Raw genomic sequence first — 17283 nt, 5'->3', positions numbered from 1 at the left:
AAAACACCAAGAGTATGTGACATTTGACTTTAATGCTCACACACACACACACACACACACACACACACACACACACACACGTAATTTTTTATACATCCAGGCATTTGTGCTTACTGTATTGGTCAGGCTAACCTGAGAATGTGGCTTTCAAGGAGGTGGAGGGCATGGCCTATAGACATTTTTAGTTGCTATATTGAGAAGTGCCACTTGGTGAAGGGAGGTCAGGGTTGGTGCTTTATACCGGTGTTCCTCAGAAAGGGTGGGGAATTGATGGAAAAGTTGTTCTATGACCAAGAATTAGCTGTTAGGCTAATAGCTCTATTAGGCTGTGTTGATGCACTCCCATTCTACCACCATCTTACTGTGGCTTAATACAATGGAAGGGTTTGGCTCTTGTTTTTACAAAGTCTACTGTAGGTCTGGGTAGCTCTGTAGGCCAGTTGCCTTTAGTGGCCTAAGTTGCTTTGGCCTTGAGCTTGACCTTGTCCTTGAAGCCCCTAATTCCTGTGATAGAAGAAGACAGTATTGACAGTCACACTCTTGCAGTATTTAATTTGGCCTGCAAATGGCACTGGGTGCTTTCACTCACAACCTGATAATCAGAACTTGTCTGTGGTCCCACATAAGTACTCAGGGGATAGGAAATGTAATCAATCCCTGTTTCTGGAAACAGGGAAGTAGAAGAGCTGCTGGGCACTGACGCATGGCTCTTTTACAAAACATACAAGTAACGTGGATAATGACATGAATAAAATGTAGCTGGTGTAATTAAAATGGCTCAGTGTAATTATTTAGGTTAAAATAGGAATCCTCATACAATCAAATCAGTTTGTAGATACACAGTATTCTAACTGGCTCTTCAGACAGCATAACTTTATATGTTCATATAAGCCTGTGACATGGACAAACCAGGTATTTTACAAGAGGCTTTTAAGTTTCACAGACAAAAGGAAGCCTTTGTTTGTGTATGTAATTTACAGAGTATTGTCATCTGATTAGGTCAAAGTCACAGTTTAAGACATCACTATGTTCTTTACTAATAGGCCTTTTAAATGTATAATCAAGGTGCTTATCAATATTTTGTCCAGTAGATGGCAGCAGTAGGTCACTTAGGACATTCTTTTTAATAGTTCATTATCATAACTAACAGAAGGCCCTCTCTGCAGAATTTAGAATGTACATGGATGATGTTGGTGTTAAAATCCATGAATTATGTGTCTTGATAAATAACAGATAGGAAGCAACAAGTCTTCATACTACTTTAGAGCAAGATGGTGGCTCCTGATTTTTCTCTCTTGTTTCTTTTTGAGTTGGGGTTTCACCATGTTAGGCCTGTCTGTCCCAGAACTTTCTGTGTAGACCAAGCTGACTTCAGATTCACAGAGATCTGCTTGCTTCTGCCTCCCAAGTGCTGGGATTAAAGGTGTACACCACCATGCCCAATTTTGATATCCAAGGGGAAGACTAAGAAAGGATGGATGTATTGACAAAAGCATGTTAAGATCTTCTTTGATAGTGGACTTACTGTTTTTGATGGAAGTTCATATTTTTTGCTTTGGATATTTTCAGCTTTCTTTGTTTTCATGATACATCACTTAACTGTTTGGTCTTCCTTGAGCTGCTCTGGTTTGGCTAATGCATTTTGTCTTCCCTCTTTTTGCCCAGATATCAGTATACTTTCTCAGTTTTATTTTGTGTATTTCCTCCCTTTTGCAGTAAACCTGCTTGATCCTTAGCAAATAATTTATTTAAAAATAATTTTGTCTTTTTCTTTTAACAAGGAGTTTGTACTTGCATTTGCATTTTTATGTACTTCACTCTTACTGTTTTAACTTAAATTGTCTTCCTTTTTCTATTTTTCCATTTTTCTTTTACTTTGCTAAATAATTTCTGTTAATATTAGTAACTTAACTCTAAATGAACTTTAACACGCTCTCTCTTTTCTTGGGCTTTGTAACAATGTCAATTCCAGTCTAGGTTAATATAAGGCAAACTTCTTCAGATTGTACACTGGTTGTCACTGCTGATGCAGTTTAGATGAAACCACCCACCTTTCCTGTTGTGAATTTAGCCCAGGGTCTTGTGCATACTGTGTAAGCACTCCAGCTCTGGGCTGCATCCCCAATCAGCTCCTGTTTCCTTTAGCTGATGCTGCTTTTAGAGTAAAACTTTTGTTTTTGAAGGAAAAGAGTACTAAAGACACATGGTGAAAGTTCATCCGTTGTCAAGGATAAACAGAGAACTTTCAGACCAGCACTTCATAAACAGTTACCAGCTAGAATTTTGGCTGTTGGTTTACATGCTTAGTAGTACTTGTGTATAACTACATTCAGTAAAGCACGTGAATTTACAAACAGCCCAAGGAATTTTGGTGGAGTTGTCCAGCTTGTTTTGGGGACTATTGCCATGATCTCAGAAAACTCTCTTCTGTTTCTTTCATTGATTCTCTTATTCCAGAGAAAAGACTTCTTACCACGAGAAAGAGAGGAAAGGATGCTGGAATGTTTCTTCTGTCACTGTAGATCAGTTGTCCTTGTTCTGAAACTAAATAAATGGAGCTGGGCACATAATATTTTGTATTTGGCTTCTTTTAATGAGTTGTAGGATTTTTGTCTTATTGTCTGTTCATGTGTGTTGTCCCTCCTCCTCCACATGTTTAGAAGTAAACATTCTACCAATGAGCTATCGCAAACCTTGTCCATTCTTCTTGTTGAATCCTATTTCTTTGTGTGAATGTCGTATGGCTTGTTGCATCCCCTTGTTGAGTGGCTTTTTAGGTTGTTTCAAGTTTGGGGCTATTTAGAGAATTGAGACTATTCCGTTGTATATTTTGTGAAAATTCATTTCAGTTGGCAAAATAGAAGAGGGATTCCTTTAATTATAGGTATGCTTATTTTTATAAGGGCTGCCAGTTTTCCAAAGTAATTGTGTTTACAGCTCCCATTGGCAGCAAATACCCCTTCTGAGATTTCTGCTTTCTTTTCTACACAGTCATGTTGTTTGCCTCTTTTGTTTACTATTCTGGTGGGGATATCATGATACTGCTTTGAGATTATACTTACCACCTGTTAGGATAGACTCTTTTGTGAAATGCCTTTTATTGGTCTATTTACATTAAAAATTATTTGTATGAATCCTTCACATGTTTTTGTTGGTTAGTTTTATGTCAACTTGAATCATTTGGGAAGAGGGACTTTCAGTTGAGAAAATGCATCCATAATATTGGCCTGCAGGCAAGTCTGCAGGGCCTTTCTTGATTAATGATTGATGTGGGGGTGGGGTGAGGGAGGGCAGTGATATCTCTGGCTGCTGGTCCTTAGTTGTATGAGAAAGCAGGCTGACTAAGCCACGAGGAAAAAGCCAGTAATTAGCATTGCTCCATGGCTTCTGCTTTGGTTGCTGCCTCCAGGTGCCTGCCTCCAGTTCCTGCCCTGACCTCAGTGATGGAGTGCAACCTGAGAGTACTAAAAAGAAACAAATTACTTCCTCCCCAAGTGGCTTTTGGTCATGGTATTTTACCAAGCAGTGGAAACCCTAAGACACAGGTTAAATGTAAATCTTAGGTACCTAATATATGTTTGTGTATATTTTCTATTCTGGGTTGCCTTCTAAATATTTTTTGGTGATCAGTTAACTAGTTTTAATGTTATTCAATTTACTTTTTTCTTTTGTTGTTACTGCTTTTGTCCACTGTGAAATCTTTGCTTACCCTAAAGTCAAAAAGATGGTTTATAGCCAGACCAATGACTCATTGCAATGAACACTTAGAAGTAAAGATGTATGGATTAAAGGGAATACTGTGTGACTCACTGGGCCACACTGCACCTTCCTTGCTGAGTTTTTTTTTAATTAAATTTGTTTTGGTTTTTGGATTTATGGGGTTTTACTTTCAAATTTTATTTTGTTGGGAAGGTTGCAAGGGCAGAGGGCAGAAGCTAGGGATGGGGAGATGAATGGGATGGAGATGCATGATGTAAAATCCACAAAGAATCAATAAAAAGTTAAAAAAAGTTGTTTCAGTATTTTCTTCTAAAACCTTTACTTATATTTAAACTTTTACATTTAGATCTACAGTCCACCTGGAAATTTACTTTGTGTAATATGTAGGATAAAAGTCGAGATTAATTTTTATGGTATGGTGTAAAATAGAGGTCCAATATTAATTTTCTTGCAGGGGTAAGGATTGGGAATCCATTTTCCCCCATTCTGCTACTAAAGGGACATCTTGGTCAAAACTCAGTGACGACATATATAAATATTTCTTAGTCATTTGGAGTTCTGTTAAAGTTTATAGCAGTGGTTCTCAACCTTCCCAATGCTGCAACTCTTTAATATAGTTAAATAGATAGAGGTTTGCCAGAGGTGTCGTGACAAGGTTGAGAATGCCAGTTTAGAATAAGTTTCTATGGAGGACTCAGAGTTTGCATAGGGTTGCACTGAATTTATAAATAAATTTGGAGAGAATCTAAGTATTTACATTAGCCTTCCTATTTGTGTCTGTGTAGTGTAGTCTTCCATTTATGTGTTTAAGATTTTTCTTTCTTTTTTTTTTTTTGGTCCCTTTTTTGAACTGTTACAGATATGTGATGTAACCTCTATCTTTTCTTTTACATTATATATTTATATTACAGAAGCAAAATTATAGTTAATGAAGTAGTAATAAAGTAATTTTATGGTTGGGGGTCACCACAATATGAGGAACTATATTAAAGATTTGCAGCATTAGGAAGGTTGAGAACCACTGTTAAAAACTTTAATAGAACTCCAAACGGCTAAGAAATATTTATATATGTAGTCACTGATTAACAAAGATTTTCCAAGTTGACATAATCTAGGTTCACCTAGAAGTAGAATCTCAATGAGCAATTGTCTAGATAAGTAGGCCTGTGAGGGATTTTCTTATTGGGCTAAGTGACCTAGGAGGATCCAGCCTGCATGTAGGCAGAGCTCTAGAGCGTATGCATTAATTTATTACTGTACTCTTGACTGTGATTGCAATGTGACCTCTTCTCTCAAGTGTCTGTTTTGTCCACCACAGTTCATAATTTTACAGTAGCTCTTTGAAGTAGATATGGATTGGTTACAACTTCCTATTTTAGACTGGGGTGAATTCTAGAGGAAGTGAGTAAATTGAAGTGTTCGGTCAGGTATTTGTTACTAAGTTCTGTATTCTTGGTCTAGTGTTCTTAATTTTCAGCCTTTTATATGCCAAGGATATATGTTCTGTATGCTTTTAAAAAATCACATCTTTATTTAGTTTGTGTGCATATGTACTTTTTTTTTTGGTTTTTCGAGACAGGGTTTCTCTGTGTCACTTTGCACCTTTCCTGGAACTCACTCTGTAGCCCAGGCTGGCCTCGAACTCACAGAGATATGCCTGTCTCTGCCTTCCTAGTACTGGGATTAAAGGTGTGCACCACCACCGCCCGGCTATATGTACGTTTTTATATATCTGTGCCTGATAGTAACTGTCTTTATGCTGAGTAATCTTGCCAGCCTTTAAATTTTTAATTGATATTTAACTGCTTTGAAGACTAAATACAGTAATTTTTTTCTGGTAATTTTTGCCATAATTTCACTCATATCTGCAATATTTGGAAATTGTAAACACAATGATTCATACTTGGAATCTTCTTTTCTGTGATGCTATGTTCATTAAAGAGAGTACTACAGCATCATGATAAATGATGTCCTAACACTAAGATATTTGAGAAGTGATAAGTTTAAGCCATATGTATAGATAGCTTTTGGTTTTGGAATGCTTTTTTTTTTTTAAATTGAGCATGGGAGAACTGTCCCCATTACTCATCAGTCATGTGATGGCATGGACGGGGAGAGGAGAAATCCCCCCCCCCCACCTTGGCCATCAATGCCTGAGGCCAGTGGGAGAGCTGACCTTGCCCACCACCAGCTGCAACACTTGAGCGAGCAGGCCCCGTACCTCATGGGGCAGCACAATAGAGCCAGCCCTGTTGGCAGAGATGTGGGAGATCCAGCACTGATAGATATTGTGAGCATGAAAGAGATGTCCCCCTTACTCACCTGTCATGTGGTAGCATGGGTGGGAGAGAGAGATCCTTCCCCCCATCAAAGCCTGAGCCAGGTGGGAGAGCTGGCCTTGAGGTCAGAAGAGTGGGAGAGTTAGCCCTGCCCCTCATCTGCTGCAGCACTCAGAAGAGTGGTCCCTACACCATGCCTGGGCAACACAGTAGAGCTCTTCCTGAAAGTGTAGGTGTGGGGGATCCAACCCTGAGGACGTGAAAGCTGGAGAACTGGCCGGCCTCTTGCTCATCACTATAAGGGGTGAACTCCAGCGCAATGCTGGAGAGCTCACCCTGGTGTTGGGGACAAGGGAGAGTTGGCCGGCTGACCAACTCTGCAACTACTCAGGCCCAGATCCAAGGTTATGGGTTAGTCCACCCCAATATCCACCCCATCTTTGATCTTCTGGAGCATGTGAAGGGACTGGTCCTGTAGACTCAAAGCTGTAGGATTTTCACAATACAGGGCAACAGCAGGATAACCAAGAGGAGTTCCGGTGAGGGCTCATCAATAGTGTAGCAGAAACCAGAGGCCTCCAGCCAGACCAATGACTCTTTACAAAAAACACTTGCAAGTATATGGACAAAAGGGGTTACTGTGTGACTCACTGTGTCACACTACAGCTTCCATTATGTAATTTTTTTCCTTTTTTTTAATCTCTTAAATTTTACTTGGGGTGGGAGCTGCAAGGGCAGAGGGCAGATACAAAGGGATAGGAAATGAACAGGATTGAGATGCATGATGTGACAGACAAAAAGAATAAATAAAAAGAAAGTTTAAAAAATTTGGAGATATTGTCTTGATATATACCCTAGGCCAGCATGTACTGTGAGATCCTCTTCATACTTCCAGAGTTCTGGGATTGAGGACTTGAGCTGCTAACCTGCCTGGAGTGATTAAAACAGGAATGGCCAAGGAGGTGTTCTAAGCAGTCAATTGTTGAACATGATGGGTTTTATTTGTGTTTTGTCAGCCTTGCCTTGTTTTCAAATAGTAGGCCAGTGTAACTCCTTATTTAAACCAGTTTCACTTTAGAAGCAAATTACTTGATATTGACCTATTTTCCTAGGAGCAAGTGGCTGCATTTGGTTTTTTCCTCTGGTGATTGCAGACACCACTGAGACTTAAATGTGCGTTAGGTCTTATGAGATTCTTAGTAGTTTATGTGGCTTTATTCCTTAGGTTGCTTGTAATAAATTTTGGATTTTTTGTCGTCTAGAATTAGAAAAGGAAGTAAAAATATCAAATCTGATATGTATTTGTCTTTGAGGTTTAGAGGAAACTTAGGAATTTTAAAATTAATCTTTAATAATTATATACGATCTTAGTCTCATTTAACTTACCCTTTGCTATCTTACGTTAAGGAGAGGACCAGAGATACTTTGATCATTTCTAATGTATATTTACATATATTGCCTCAAAAGACAGTGGTAGCTTGTTTTTATTCTACTAGTTTTTTTTTTTTTACTACCCCCATTTACCAGTCTTTTTTTTTTTACTACTCATTGAACTTTGGTGAGGTCTTTATTATTATTTTTGTTATTATTATTATTACATTTCCTTTCTTGGGAGGTTGTTATACTTATATCTGTGTTCAGGAGATCCTTGGATCACTACACCTTGCCAATATCCTTTGTACAAGGGTCATTTGAGGGTATTTGTATTTCTCCAAATGTTTACATTCTGTCTCTTCCTACAAGTTGTACTGGAACTTAGCAAGCCTTCCTTTCCTGTGGTTCCTCTGCCTATCTAAGTTTGTTCACCCTTCAAGGTTGCATTCATACCTTCTTTTTCTTCTTCTTATCCCTGAAAGGCTTGTGGTTTAATGATGAGGTGCAACCCAACACTGTTAAACCATAGCCTGTTTTTCTGCCAGATTGTGAAGACTCCTCACCTACTTTACACTGTTAGTACTGACATGTGGCTCCTTTCATTTTGTTTTGAACTAAAGTAGTTCTTCCTCCTATGTTCAGCACTTTATCCCTGTGTGTTATCATACTACTTTATATTGATTTTCCCACTTACACTGAAGACAAAAGGATTTTATAAGGGTCAGACTATGTTTCATTTCTTTTTATACCAGAGGAGAACCTACTGAGTCTTTGAAATTACATTAGTAATGTAGATTAGTTAGGAAGCTAGAGACATGGTAGTGATACAAATGTTATTTTTTGTTAAATTCTCATCTTTGATACTTATTGTCCTTACTGCAGATTTTTTTTTAAAAAAACCATAAAGCCTATAAAGTTTGAATGTCAAACTTTGGTTTCTGTTTTATGAGGCTATTTCTGGCTAAACCTTTGTTCTTAGGAGTTTTTGATTTTTTTATTGCATTTATTTGTTTGTGTGTGCACGAGAGCAGGAATTGTGCATATTGAAGTCAGAGGACAACTTGCAGGAGTCAGTTCTCTTCTTCTACCATGTGAGTCCTGTGGCATAGATTTAGGTCCTCAGCCTAGGTGGTAAGCTCCTTTACCTCCTGAGATATCTTGCCATCCCTGTTTTTGAATTTTTCAGGTGAATTTATAGCCTCCTTTGCTTCTCTATTGAAGCAAATGTAGAATATTATTTCCCCCATTCTTTTATGCTCACGATGTTACAATGTTAACATAACACCAATAACACAGTGGTAATGGTTTCTACAAAATGATGTACAACATGGTGTGGTTTATTAAAGAGCATGGCCAGATGGTGCTTGCTTATAATCTCTTCATCTAGAGGCAGGAAATTTATGAATTTGCTACATATAGCAAAAGTCCCTGTCAAAAAAACAGAAGCAAAACAAATACCTTCCCCCTTGAGCCACTTGAGAGTAATTTCCTTACCTGATGTCCCCTGTTCCTCTGATGCTTTAGTGTATATTTCTTAGAAACAAGATTGTTTTCCCATGTCCATAGAGTAGTCATTCATATCATGAAATGGATTTGTTATTGCCATCTAGTCTTTGCATCTCACTCAGATTTCTCCATTTGACTAATAACATATGTGTTCTTTTGTAACATGAATTGCTAATTGGTCTTTTTAATAAAAACCCATTGCCTGATATTGAGTAAATGCTGAAAGATCAGAAAGACAAAGGAACAAGCTACTGCCACATCTTATCTCTAGGACTTCTCAGCCTGAAAAGGCCTCTATTTCCTGTCTCCTCACGCCTTATATACCCTTCTCCGCCCAGCCATCACTTCCTGGGATTAAAGGCATGTGTGTTTCCCAAGCAAAGGCATGAGATCTCAAGTGCTGGGATTAAAGGCATGTGATTCCCAAGTACTGGGATTAAAAGTGTTTATCAACCACTGCCTAGCATCTATGTTTAATCTAGTGGCTTGTTCTGTTTTCTGAACTTAAGGCAAATTTTATTAGGGTACACAATATATCACTACATTTCCCCCCTTTTGTTTAAAATCATAAAAGAAGTTTATAACTAATATAAGAAAAACTATGTACAATAAATGTATACAATATATACAGTCAAGAATTATATTAACAATATCCAGTCCATAAACATTTGACAAATTCAGAGAAAATACTCCATTATCCATCCTATTTTGGTGAGCACAAAGTGTTGTACCTAATTCACTTTCTATCCTAACTTGTATTATTAACCGAAAACTATCTTTTGATGTCTTTCAAACTTACACACTTTACACCTCTTTAGTGAGTTAGTATGAGCTTTGAGTCTTGTCTCTTCCTGGCCAGTGAGTACTCCATGTATTTGGCTTTTGTGTTCCACTCCTGTGTTACTTTTCAAGTGCTACGTTCCTTGATTTCTCGTATAAGGTGGTTTAGTCTTTATTGTTCTTTGTTTCCTTGAACCCCAGAATTAGCTACATTTCTAGGAGCTCTGGTTCTTTTTCATCATACATGGAATCAAAAAGCCAAGGTTCAGGGGCTTGGTATGCTAATTCCTGTCACAGAGTTGTTCCCAGCAGGAAATTGTGTGTGTGTGTGTGTGTGTGTGTGTGTGTGTGTGTGTGTGTGTGTGTGTGTACATGTACATAGGTGTTCCCCATGTGGCTTACTTTCAAGCATCAGGCTAAATCCTGACTTCCAGTCTTCCCTTTGTATGGAAGTCTTCATAACCCCTTCTATTCTCAAGCCTGATGTAGCAAGCCAACTAGTGTGGCTATTCTTTCTTATTATATGGCAGGCTTGACCTTGTGTGTTAGTTAAGGCTTTTTGAGGAAGTGATGTAATTTAGCTAAGTTAGCCCAGGAGTAAACTAGAATAGGATGGGTACCTTGGATGAATGTTCTGTGTTTGGGGAATGGGCAAGAGGGATAGTATATTTAAGGAAGTGAGAAGGCTGGGATAGCCCAAGAATTGATATGGCTGAGAGACAGAGAAGAGCCTGTCAGTGCAGAGCTCTTACCCAGGGAGAGGATTGGATTTTTGTTCTGTGAACTGAAAAAGAGCTACAGGAGGGCTTTAATGGGAAGGAGCATAATTTGATTTACGTTCAGAAAATATTCTCTGTGAAAGATTGAATTGGAATACATGAAGAGTAGTGGAAGCCGTTGTTGAAGGGAGAGTGGTAGTGGCTGGCATTAAGGCGGTGGTGAGTGGAAGTGTAGAGGAAAAGACAGTTTGGAAAATGTTTAGAGAACTACAGTTGGCTGAATTCCATATCCTATTGTTTGTACAGATGGAAACATCTCTTCAGTTTGAGAAGTAATATTTCTGCTTCTATACATTCTGCCAATTCACCTGCAGTTGCTGGTTAGGCTTGTTGCCTCCCTGTTGGCTTCTCTCTCCTTGTAATGTGGAATCTGTCTCTGGCTTTCATCTTCCACTCACTTTACCCTCTACTTCCTACTTCTTGTCTTGATTATGGTTGATATTTTACTTTTTCTCATTGCTTTTTTAGGTTTTAGGCTCTAAGGTTTCAGTAAATCTTTATTGAAATGAATTCCATGAAAGGCCCCATAAGTTATTGCCATTCAATCACAAAATAAACAGAAACCCCTAACCTGCAGTTCCTGTTTATTGCTGTTCAGTATTTTCCATGCATATTGTGACATAGTGTCTTTAGAAAGGGAGTTTCTAAGGCATCCCGTGTCATAATAGCAAGCTGCCAGGAACTAAAAATGTGATGCCAGTGTAGATGGGCAGGTGAGGGACGGCTTACAGAAAGTTGAGACGGTCTTAAAATAGGTAAATGGGAATTTCAAATTCATCTTCATCCCTCTAGCTGTTCCTTGATACTGAATCACAGAACTGGAGAGAATAGAAGGATCTACTCAGTGTAGTTGCTACAGATATGTATCTCTTATAGTGAGAGGAAGAAATTTGCTCTATCACCAGATGTTTTCCCATATTGAATTACCAGCAAAAGTTCTTTCTTGTCCCAGTAATATAACTCACTCTTGAATAAGCTTAAATTTATTAATATAGTTGTTTTGACCCCTTAAACATAATTATATTTTTTTTAATAACAATGAATGTTTTAATACATTAGGTACATTACAATCTGAAGTTTAATTCAGTAGTTATTGAGTTTCTATTGTGTTTGAGGAATACTGTTAAATTCTGCAGACATTGATGGATAAAGTTGTCTTTATCCTTAATGAGTTTGGATTCTGGTACCATATAAACAGATGATCACAGCGTGGATTTAAAAGTGATAGGTATTAGTGTGCATGAGGGCTACAAATAACAAATGAGGTGTGACTCTGTTGGGGAGGGAGAAAAGAGAGAAAGAGAATGCATTTGTTTTAAAGAGAAGTGACATTAGAATGACATTTTGAAGACTATGTACAAAGTTGATCCATTGGCCAAGGAAACCACGAAGGTGAACATGTTAGCATAGGAAAAGCATGCATAGTCGTGTGTGGGTATCATTAAGTCATGACGAGGAATAGCAGCATAGCTGAGTATAAGTGTGAGATAGAGAAGAGTTAGGGGTGAAGCTAGGGGAATGAGCTAGGAAGGCAGGGAAAACCTGATACCCCAAGCTGAACCTACAGATATTTGCAAATCATGTATTAAAGGCAGTGAGGTTGATACAGTAGTAAATACTCTATAAATATTTCTATTTCAAATGCTCTTATATACTTCTTGCATCTGTGATATTATACACAGTGTTTTTTGGAATATGTATTTCTCTTTTATAAATGCAGAGTTGTTGTACTATTTAAACTTCTAGGCCAAAGGCTCTGTACCAGAGAGAAGCAAACTTAAAAGTAATTTGTCAGCTGGGCAGCAGTAATGCATGCCTTTAATCCTAGTACTCTGGAAGCAGAGGCAGACAGATCTTCATTACTTCGAGGCTGACCTGGTCTACAAAGATAGTTCCAGGGCAGCCAAGGCTGCATAGAGAAATCCTATGTCGAAAAAACAAAACAAAACAAAAAGTAATTTGTTAACCAAAAGCAGTGTTTATAACCATGTGTCCATTAGGTAGCTGTGGTCCCTAACATAGATGCATGGTTAATAAGACTGACCTGACTTCTTGAAACTGGATTAGACAGGTATAATAGACTTGTTCAAGAGGACACTGAAGTTGAAAAGCCAAATGTTTTTCACTAATTGGATGACTTTTAAGAGTTGCTCAAGTTGCTGTTCTATTCTGAATGAGCAGTTTATATTTTAAAACAGCCCAGGCTTTTCTCTTTGATTGTTCTAAAGCAAATTCCAGGATCTACTGCCTCCAAACTCTTGGTTTCTAGGGGCATTAGGTGGCGTTACCCTAGTCTTTCATTGCTCTCTTTGTTGAGGAGTTAGGTAGTCTGTATTCTCAGAACCTGTGAACTGAGTCCCTTGCTTTGGGGTGCATGGAGGCAGAGATTGAAAGGTGGTTTGTGGGGGCTTCCATCTTTTAATATATGATGCAGTGGAAAGTAGCCTAAGAACATTAGGCCACAAAGCAGAACTCCAAATTTTGACCCCACCCTAGACTTCCTATCTCATAACCTGTAGTGTTCTTCCCTCATGAGAAATTACATCAAGTTATTTGGAGATATCTCCAAGCTCTGAAGTTGTTTACAGAGGGATTCTTAATTTTTAATTACATTTTTATGTAGTGTGTGTGAGTGTGTGTGTGGGCGCGTGCACACGCATGCCCACCATAGCCCCTTTTCTGTTTTCAGTGCTTAAAAATGTGACATTTGTTTGAATATACATTCCTTGCCTCAAAAGTTTCTTATTCATTGTTTGACACTTTTATTAGTGTTTACTAAAATTTTCTAGTAAGTATGAAGGGAACAAGAACTATTTCTCTGTCCAGAAAGTTTTATATAAGGTACAGCTTCACTTTTGGTTTTGTTCTCTTAACTAATTTTGGGTTAATTTAGATTTAAATGGGAATTTATAAAATGTTACCATATACCTTTGACATACCAATTCTCCTAAGGTTAATACACTACGTTGCTGTAGTGCATAGTTGGCTATAGATATGAACCAGGAACGTAAGTTGAATTTAGTTCCAAATCAGATTCACACCTTTTTTTGAATTTTGCCAATGATGCTGCCAACATCTGATGTCTGTCCAGACTCCATTCCAAGGCCCCTCCTCCTATTTGCTTGTCCTGTCTCCTTAATTTATCTGACCTATGTAATGCTAGGGTTTTTGTTTGCTTATTTGTTTTTGTTTTTTGTTTTGTTTTTTCATAATTTTGGTATTTTTGAAGGGTATGGATCCTTTGTTTTCAGAATAATCTCCAGTGTTAGGATCTATTGATGCTTTTTTAAACTGGAATTTTGATGTAAAGAAGAGCTATCCCCCTTTCCTGTCTGCTTAGGGTGATTCATGTCACTGTGGTCTGATAGGCACTTAGGTACTACTTACTCTGTAGTTCAGCAGTATTGTTTGTTATTCAGATTGTTTTTGCTAACTATTAGGAGTACCTTCATGCCAGCTCCTGTATGTTTCTGAATGCCTCATCACTTTTGAACATTTCTTGTTTTGGCACCAGAAGGTTCTAGGTTCGTCTTGTAGAATCTTCACTTCTAGAAGTAGATTTAAGAAACCAAACTAAGGAGTAGGTGTGCTTTTTGCATGTCATTGATTTTTAAGCATCATGGTAAAAGTAGTTAGGAATTGTGTGTAACTTCTGTTATTCAGTATTCATAGTGGTGCGTTCAACTCCATTCATTAGTACAGAGTTCATTCTATTCTTCCTTTTTCTTTTTAACTCTTCTCTCACTGAGAAACCTATACCATAACATGTGTGCTATATATGTACTCTTTGGTAGTTAACCATTTGTCATAATGTTAAGGTTCATTTGCTACTGTCCGTATTTAACTTTAGGCTTTCTTTATGTCCTGATTTACTTAAGGTGTTTGTTTCATGTCATTTCATGGATATATTCCCATTTTTTCATACCACTCATACTACATAATTTTGTTGATACATAGTATTTATTCAATTATTCTAATAATGAATATCAGGATTATTTCTAACATTTTTCAATTACAAATTGCATTCTAGTGCACATTTTTGTAGTTTAGATGGATACTTTTTCTTCTGTCTTTGTCATTGCTTGTTCAGTTATTCTAAAATTTATGCATATCAAAGTGCTAGTTGTTAATACCACTATGACAGCCACTAAATATATCTCCCCTGTGCTACTAATGCATTAATATTTCAGCTTATTAAGCATATGTTAACTAAAATCTATCATCCACTGTTACAGTATCGCAAGCCTGTAGAACTTGAAGTAAATTTTTAAAAGCCTTAAAGTGTAGTGCAAGTCCAACTTGGCTAGGGCTTATTGTTGAGGCCACAACCTCCTACGTGATTGGCAGCTTCTGTAAGTCCCCATGTGCTGCATGGCTTCGGGGATTGACCTGACTGGGGCAAGAAGGGACTGAAGAAAGGACAGGCACCCAGAAAAGCTGGGATCAGCTGTATTGTGCTCACTCTGGGGGAAATACCCCACGGGTGGCAACAGCAGCAGCAACCTGCACACTTGGTGCCTTTCTTTTATTCCTCTGAATTGACCAGGTGGGTTTACTGTAGACAGCTGCATAAGGAGGGGGTTTATAGTATGTGGCTGAATAAGGAAGTGAATCTAATTGTAGTCAGTCTTTGTAGGGAGCAGTCTCAGGGTGCAGTCAATCCCAGAAGAGGAAGCTATAGTTGATAGTTTCTGCTTGCACTGTGAACATCCGTACATGGACCAGAGGAAGATTGGCAGTTCTTATGGGTCTAATGCATTGGGATCCTTGGCATGGCACATATTACCTTAGGATTTCCTCTGCTCCTTACACGTTCATTTAGACTTTCCTCTACTCCCTACAAGAAGTCCCACTATTTCCCAATGATTTTATCCTTTAACTTTACAGGTGCTACTGTGCTTTTGCATTGGTCTGTCTCTCTTTCGGCCTGCTGAGAAGCACCCCAGAAAGATGGGAAACAATATTTAAACTATGAAAGGTATAGACAGTTAATGGCAATAATATTGGCCCTAAAACAGGAGAAACAGAAACAAATCTGGCTATAGAATTTGAGGAAACACAATAGATTGGTTTTCTCATGCTGTAACAAATTCCTACAACACAAACCTAATTGTCTTATTGGAAAATAGTGAGAAGCAGGTCTCAGTAGACTAAATCAATATGTCAGCATGGCAGCATGCTTTCTAGGAGTTTCGAAAGGGATCGTGTTTCCTTATCTCTTCAGCTTTTAATAGTTGCCCTTGGCTCGTGGTCTCCTTTCTTCATTTCAGGTGGCTGGGCAGTCCGCTGCCGTCTGTTATCCGGAAAGACTTTCATAGTGTTGGGTTATTATGTGAGGAGAAGGAACAAGAAAGGATATTGCATTGGAAGTCACCAAGGGCTGAGTGTTTTAGAGTTACATATTTTTATTCATTAAATATGCTTTAGGTGTCTACCAACTGTTAATTACAAGCAAGACAACAGCTGTAGATGAATTTCTAAATGGTCTTATTAAATACAAAACATGGAGCCAAATATAGGGGTGAAAGCCTTAGATCAGGGAAATAGGGAAAGCCACCAGCCAACCTTACCTCACCAACTCGGCAGCTTCCAATTGCAAACTACTTCCTGTCTACCCATCCTTTATTGCCTTGCTGTTCTGCCATCTCATTGGCTATCTTAGCCCACCTATCTCACTTCCTCTTCCAACACAGCTCTTCACTGTGTGCCTGTCTTCACAGACCTCCAGGTCTCTATGGTTGGTACTGAGATTAAAGGCGTGTGTCACCACACTTGGCTCTGTTCCCTAGTGTGGCCTTGAACACACAGAGACCCTGCCTGCTAAGTGTTTACTTAAAGGGGTGTGTGCTACCATTGCCTGACTTCTTTGTTTACTTAAAATGCTATTTCATCTGATCTCCAGGCAAACTTTATTAAAGCACAAATAAAATATCACCACAAACAACAGTTTTGGATCTTTCTTAAGTAAATATTAAGTAAACAAGGACTTCGATCCATTGTTCTTTTCCAATTGGGAAATTTCTGTTCAATTATTTTTCTCCCTCCACTTTTGTTCCCTTTCCTAGGCCTTTTGTTAGTTGACCATAATATCTCCTTTGAGTCAGTTTTCTTTTTATTGGTTTTACTCTTTTAAAAGCGTGATTATTCTTCTTTTTGGCCTGTTTCATTGAACATTTTCATAGAGTTTATTTTCTGTTAACTTTTACAATAAGGCGGTTCTTTAGCTCTGTATGGAAACTTCAGGATGCATTTAAATCTAAGAGTTTATGAGTTGTACTATACCAGTCCCCCAGCTTTGCTAGCAATCAAATTGTGATTTATCTTGGTTCAGCTACTACTCATTCCCAACCTGGGATTAATTGGAGTGGTTTATTTTTTCATGTGTGTGTATGTGGCATGCACACACAGGTTTTGACATGTTGAAACCCGGAGACAGACATCAGGAATCATCCTCAGAGTACATCCTCTCTGTACTCATTGAAGAAGGGCCTCTCAGTCAAACCCAAAGTTCACTGATGTAGCTATTCTCCTTAGCCACCTTGCTGTGGTGATTCCCTGGTTTTACCTTTGGAGGCTGGAATCGTGGGCCACCAGTTCACATACCTAGGTTCTGGGGATCCCAACTGCTATCCTTATCCTTACACAGCAAGGGCTTTAACTGCTGAGCCATCTCCTCAGCCACATTTTATTATTTCAGATGTAATACAAAATCTGCAGTGTTAGCCAAGGAAGCCTGTATTCCGAGCATTTAGGACACAGAGATAGGAAGATCAGAAGTTCAAAGTCATCTTCAGGTACATAGCAAGTTTGAGGCCTGCCTTGCTTAGAGGTGACTCTTTCTTTAA

General features: G+C 38.4%; 1 protein-coding gene across 5 annotated transcripts in view; it reads left to right on the top strand.

Moving 5' to 3' along the window:
* The window catches only part of Ccser2 (coiled-coil serine rich protein 2), a 132804-nt gene that overhangs the window by 38178 nt on the left and 77343 nt on the right, over positions 1–17283 (top strand). Inside the window, exon 1 of one of the 5 annotated variants that reach the window (XM_059274158.1) lies at positions 11099–11193. The exons of the other annotated variants lie outside the window; for them this stretch is intronic. The gene's annotated coding sequence lies outside the window, so the exon portion shown is untranslated. Of the gene's footprint in view, positions 1–11098; positions 11194–17283 lie in introns of those variants that run through there. 5 annotated transcript variants of the gene reach the window in all.

The sequence above is a fragment of the Peromyscus eremicus genome, chromosome 9 (assembly GCF_949786415.1).
Source record: "Peromyscus eremicus chromosome 9, PerEre_H2_v1, whole genome shotgun sequence".
Lineage (NCBI taxonomy): Eukaryota > Metazoa > Chordata > Mammalia > Rodentia > Cricetidae > Peromyscus > Peromyscus eremicus.
This window is presented reverse-complemented; position numbering and strand designations above follow the sequence as displayed.